The sequence below is a fragment of the Protopterus annectens genome, chromosome 4.part0 (genome assembly GCF_019279795.1).
Source record: "Protopterus annectens isolate FY-2018-M chromosome 4.part0, PAN1.0, whole genome shotgun sequence".
Taxonomy (NCBI): domain Eukaryota; kingdom Metazoa; phylum Chordata; order Ceratodontiformes; family Protopteridae; genus Protopterus; species Protopterus annectens.
In genome coordinates, this window is record NC_056733.1 from 1,738,758,738 (window position 1) to 1,738,765,078 (window position 6,341).

A 6,341-nucleotide genomic window follows, 5' to 3' on the forward strand; every position below is an offset into this window, starting at 1 on the left:
ACCTGTTATTCTACCAATTCTTTACATTTGTAAGTGCAATATTTAACACTTGCCTCTATTTTGGGACCTTTGCCCCACTGATATTCCTGGTTTTGCTCAGATATGTTGCTGCAGGAGATTGAGAGGTTTGATGTGACTGGGGTACATGCTGTAAAGCCACATACAGGGAGGCATTTTGCATACCTCTCCATGTACATGTTTTTGCAGTATGTCTGGCCTATTGCCCCATATGTGTGGTCTGTTCCTCATGTAGTTGTGGTTTTCCAGTACTATACTGTAAAATGCAGGCACTGCAGTGTTGTAACTACTGAGACATTTAAGTGATGGCCTTTACATCCTGCAGCTAATCTGACCTGTTGCAACCCGTTGTTATACTAGCCATCTTCTAGGTTACTCAGACCATATGTAATGTCTGTCTGTAGGTTTGGCCCTCTGCTCCCCCATTTTCTCTGGCATTGTCCAGCTGTCTTACAGTAACAAATTGTGGCATTATGACAGTCTGTGAGACTCCTACCATACGAGTAACTCACATGTAAAAGTTATAGATACTGCTAGCTTCAAACCATCAGCACCATCACCCATGTGAACGTCCTTAGCCTCATGAGTGAGGGTTAATTCCTCACACTATCAACAGCAGACAGACATACAGTTTGACCCCTGCGTATTGTGGAAAATAGAAAATGTAGCCAAGTTCTTTGGGACAGCCCTGGGATTGTGTTGTCTGCTGATATATCCTTGCAAACATACTTTTGCTGAAGTTGTATGGAAACATTGATGTGTTGGGGGTAGGGGACTCTGGCACTGACAGTTGTGCAGATGCCTATAACACTGATGTTTGGTTTTTCCCTTGTATACTGCAGTGGGTTTTTCAGTCATGTGGCCTAATCCGTATTATGGGGCACTCAGTGCTGGACAGAGTACCTGTTGTCCCACATAGCTGTTAGTTCTCTGCAAGTAGCCCAGTAGCCCACTCTATTCCCTTGCATACATGCAGCAGGTCCATACATATGCTACCATAGTCTAGTACCCCATATATTTGTTGTAAAGGAGATTGACTTACCTTGTGAATGCAGCAGTTGACAGACCTGTATTTCATGGATGACTGTCTGATGCACACAGTACACAGCCAATACATGGTAAGGTACAGGTTGTGTGGTGTGGTTGGCATCCTTTTTACTATGTATGTGAGTCGGAGTAAGGTGTTAGTCCCTAGGACCCTAGGTTGTCAGTGCATGTGCTATGCATTGCCTCTTTGTCAAGGTCAGGGCACACTGGACACACCTCCATCTGCCTACAGGGACAGCCTCAGGGGGTTGCTCCTTCAAGTCTCCCTGTGGGTGTGGGTGTGCGGACCTAGGCACTGGGGGAGGGGGGATGTGTGTCCCTTCCCTGTAAATATTCTGCAGCAGTTGTTTCTACAGGATCATATTTTGTAGCATGGCACATACTGTGAGCATCTGTGCACATGTGGCTGGAGAGTACTGCAGGACTCAACCAGATATATCTAGACAATGGAACCATGACTTGAGCAGCCCAAACACATGCTTTATGATGTTCCTAGTTTGTGCATGTGCCTCATTATGGCATTGTTCAGTAGGTGTGTGTGCATTTCTGATAGGTGTCATCACCCACAGTTACAGTGCATAGTCAGCATCCACCAGTAGATGGCCGTACGGGATGTCCCCTTGGCAAACATCTGGTACAGCTGTGATGCATCCCAGATATGGGAGACGTGTTAACTGCCAGGGCTGTGAGCGCACACACTGATAATAATAGTCTGGGCATTGCACATGACCTGGCAGTTGATGGAGTGATACCCCCTTGCGGTCGACGTAGACTCTACCCTCCTCACCAGGTGGTGCTTTGATGCATACATTAATGCAGTCTATGGCACCCAGTACCTCAGGGTAGTGTGCTACATGGTAGAAGAGATGCATACTGCTGGGCCTCTCCTCAGGGGTACGGGATAAATAAATGTGCTCACTGGCATGTATTTACATCAGCCAGGAAATGGTGGAGTACTCTGGATGCCGATGCCTGTGAGACCCCCATCATATCTCCAGTTGGTCTTTGGAAAGTACCTGTAGCTAGTATCCTAAGAGATGCACATACCTTTGTTTCCACTGGGATGGTGCTGGGTCTGAGTTGAGGGCAGCAGATCTCGGTGAGTTCTTGTAGTATGTCCATGTTCACCCTATAGCGTTCTACAATCTCCAGCTCATGTAGCTCCTGGAAGGTTACCCTGGGCCTGAACGCTCTTCTCCTTCTCAGTCTTGTTACAGTCACATGCTAATAATTTTTGTTTTTGCACTTTTTAATTTTTTTTTTTTTTTTGCATAACGGCATGTTTGCACACTGTGGAGTGCTGCGGAAACATAACCTGATTATTAAAACAAAATAAATGATTTTAAAATATTTTCCAATATGTTTTGGACACACAGTGCATAGTTTTGCACATATCTGTGTCTGCTATGCTATTTCTGTCCTTTTAACTACACTTTTACAGACTCTGTTGACTGTTGTACATCCTATACACATAATTTTTCCATGTACACTTCAGACACAAACATGGGGCCTCCAGCACTCCCTATCTGCTTTTTGGATCACTCTACCTCATTTCCATGCAATTCACCTGCTTATGAGGTAATTTGCATGCCACAGACACTTCCATGTTGGTGTGCCCGTACATGCCCCTCAGCTCTGTTTACTGAATCACTCATCTGCTTACATCCATGTAAGCACTGTGCCACTATGCCTACACAGAAACAAAATCCATGTAGGCTTTATTGAATTTCCCCCCATTATCTATTATTAATTTAGCTGCACAGTAATATATCCTATTTACTTCTGTTATATCACATGAATTTCTGTTAATAGTCTTGATTATTGTGTTCATCTGTTCTATCAAACTTCTAATATTTAGGGTCTTATTTACTTTCTGTCATCTATTCCTTTTATCAGTCTCAATATGTCTATCCATCTCTATTAAATCAAGCAACTCTTCCCTTAGATCATTTTCTATTAAAATGAGGGCACAATCTTTGTTCTGTGTTTCATCATGTATTCTACAGAAAGGTCCAGAACATCTTCCTGTGACATATTAATTTCAGTTGCATCTAGAATCATCAATTGTTCTTTTATATGGGAATCTCACTGGCCTATCACTCTGCAACACTGACTGTGCCAGAGTTGCCACTGTTTCCTGCTCTTTCCCTTGCTGTGCAATCCATCTGAGCTTTTGTAGTCGTTCCTACTGAAGGGTCCAGAATATCTTCATGTAGCGAGTGATTAGATGCTTCCATTTCTACCTGTTTCTCCTTAATTTGGGGACTAATTGTTCCATCATGCTGTGACATTTCCTGAGCTGGGTTTTCTACATTAAATCATTTACATCACAGGTAATCCTTAACTTCAGTTTCTATTTCTTTAACTTCTCCATTACTAATCCTCTTTTCTTCTTTCCCCTTTGCTTTCTTATTATTCGCATTGTGAAATTTTAATCTTCCTCCTCTATACTCCTCTCTACTTAAAATCTTTCAGCCTTCTACCTATACTCTCTGTTAATAGCAATATTGTCATGCATTTATTACCAATCTGGACCTGTTTCTTGTAATATTATGACTTACTAGCGTGAACTTAAGTCTGTTTTTTTCTTTTTCATTAAACTCTCATATGCTGTTCACTCAGCATTTTTATTTCATCTTTGTATATACTTTTCATGCAGCTTCTGTTATTGTAAATATATGCAACAATATAACTATGTAAGTTTTCCTGCTTTATGACTGTATGATATAACTATGTAATTTTCTTGTTTTTTGAATTTATGCATGTTAATGTCTTGTCTTTTTTTGGAGCTTTTCTCCTCAGGTGTCCACTGAAAATGGGCCTTTGGCTCAGCCAGACCTACATGGTTAACAAATGACAAATAAATAAAATAAACAAATAAATACATTTTCCATATCTGGATATATTTGCCTGTATTTCTCTTCAAATATCTTTGGTGCTGCTTTTTTGTAACAATTAGTTTTGCTTTCTCTTTTGCATAAATATTGCACCATAATAAATCTCCTTTTTTCCCATGTCCGTATATCTTCTTCAGATGTTTCCCACTCCTCCTGTTTCTCCTTACTTTGGGGAATCTTTGTTCTAGCATGCTGTGACATAACTTGTGTTAGACTTTCTACACTAAATCCTTCACTTTGCAGATATTCTATAGTTTCAGCTTCTATTTGTTTAGCGTCTACTTAACTAATCTATTGTTCCATACTCCCCCTTTGTGATCTTATTTTTTGAATATTCTGAAATGCTTCATATCTGGGTACCTCTGCCTGTACTTCTCTTCAAATAACTTTGAAGCTGCTTTTTGTATTGATTAGTTTGTCATTCTCCTTTGCATAGATATTGAATATCAGATCTCTTTTTTCTTTCACATGTCCATGTTTCTTTGTTATAACTTTCAAAAATCTCTAGGTTTGTTCTTTATATTTTTACACTTTGTCTGTTGCTTCTTTTTCCAAACAAATCACCATTTCTCTGTCCATATAACGATTTTCATGGATCTGTACTGGCAATGAGCACAAAACTGCATTTGAAGCTGTTGATAGTTTTTCTTGTTCAAGTAGTTTTCTTTCCTCTAATTTGTCTCTTAATCTTTTTGAATGTCTTCTATCTGGAAATTCCGGGCTTTTTGCATTATAGTGATAATGCATAATTTCTTTCTTATCCTTAATAGTCCACTTTATCATGTTTGTGTCGCTTTTGTAGCCTGTCAGTTTTTGTGGACTGTTACTTTCTTCTACAACAGGAGGACCATCCTCCACCTGAGCATGGCCTAAATCCATTATAGGAATGTTTCCAGGTTTTGAGGATTCTACTCTTTAATTTTTTCCAATCCTGGTACTGGTTTGCATTTCAGTACTGGGCACTTTTTTATCCTGGGATTTGTGCACCCAGCTGTCTTTTTTATTTTTAACCTACCTCTGTCCATGAAATATGCTATATAAAATTCGGACTATATATCAGAGTCATCTTGGTGAGATTTTATGAGAATAGGGTCTGCACATCAAAATAACTTCCCCTGCATGGAAGCAATTGCACGGCTAAGGCAAATACAGATTCCAAAAAGAAAAGAAGCCAGCAACTGTGAGCTGTGAAACTATAAGGAACCACAAAATAAACAAGAACAGACCGGTTTCGGCTTTGGTTTTTACCAAGCCTTCATCAGTGTAAATCTGCATAACCATTTTGAAGTTCTTATATAATTAAAAATAATGGATGACAAAATATGATTGGTGAGCTCATGAATATACATATATATGTTTTCATAAATATTCATTAGGTCCAGGCTGAAATAAAGCACCAAGTTTAACAATCCATTTCTTTTTTTGCATTCAATCTGTTGTGCCATCCTGATTTGTTACTTCTGTCCCCGATTATTTTATCAATAATTGTGAAGTTAAATCTGGCTGTACCATGTTTAAGACTATGTTTATATAATGCATTACTGGGCCGTCTGCATCTAACATCACTAAGATGTTCAGAAATGCATAATTTGAAAGGTCTGGATGTTTGACCAATATAAAATGCATGATAACTGCAAGAGACCATCTATATTATCCAGTCTGTATTGCAGTTTGCAAAAAACTTTATCTCATACATATTGTGACTGTTGTTACTAGAAAATTGTTTCGTTTTCAACATATATTTACAATTGCTGCAATGGCCACAAGGCATGCAGCCCACAAGTTTGTCCCCTGATATAGAAGTTTGAATCATGTGTAAGTTTCTGGATTCTGAATGCTGCTTATAATGATTAAAATGGGTACCCAAATCTTTCCCTTTTCTGAATGAAAATAAACACTTTTCAGGTAAGTATTGGGACAAGGAAGTATCTGCTAAAAGAATATTCCAATGTCGTTTGATAACATCTATTAGTTTGTTGGTATATTTACCATAAGTGGTGGTAAATCGTAGAAAGTTTTGGTCTCTCTGTGATTTATTCTTGTATCTGAGGAGATCATCCCTTTTGAGTTGTGATGCATGATTGCTGGCAGTGATGACATAACCCATGCTGTAACCCCTATCCTTAAACCTGTCAATTAAATCCTGACAAAAAACCTTAAAGGTATCTTCTGAACAAATGCGTCTCATTCTAATGAATTGTGACTTTGGGATATTTTTGGCTATATGTTTTGGATGAAATGCTGTATGCCTTGTGGCCATTGCAGCAATTGTAAATATGTGTTGAAAACGAAACAATTTTCTAGTAACAACAGTCGCAATATATATGAGATAAAGTTTTTTGCAAACTACAATACAGACTGGATAATATATATGGTTTT

The 6,341-nt window shown here is 38.9% G+C and overlaps 1 protein-coding gene across 2 annotated transcripts in view; it reads right to left on the minus strand.

Moving 5' to 3' along the window:
- The window catches only part of LOC122799999 (sialic acid-binding Ig-like lectin 11), a 426,334-nt gene that overhangs the window by 418,801 nt on the left and 1,192 nt on the right, over window positions 1-6,341 (minus strand). The gene's annotated exons all lie outside the window — the stretch shown is intronic.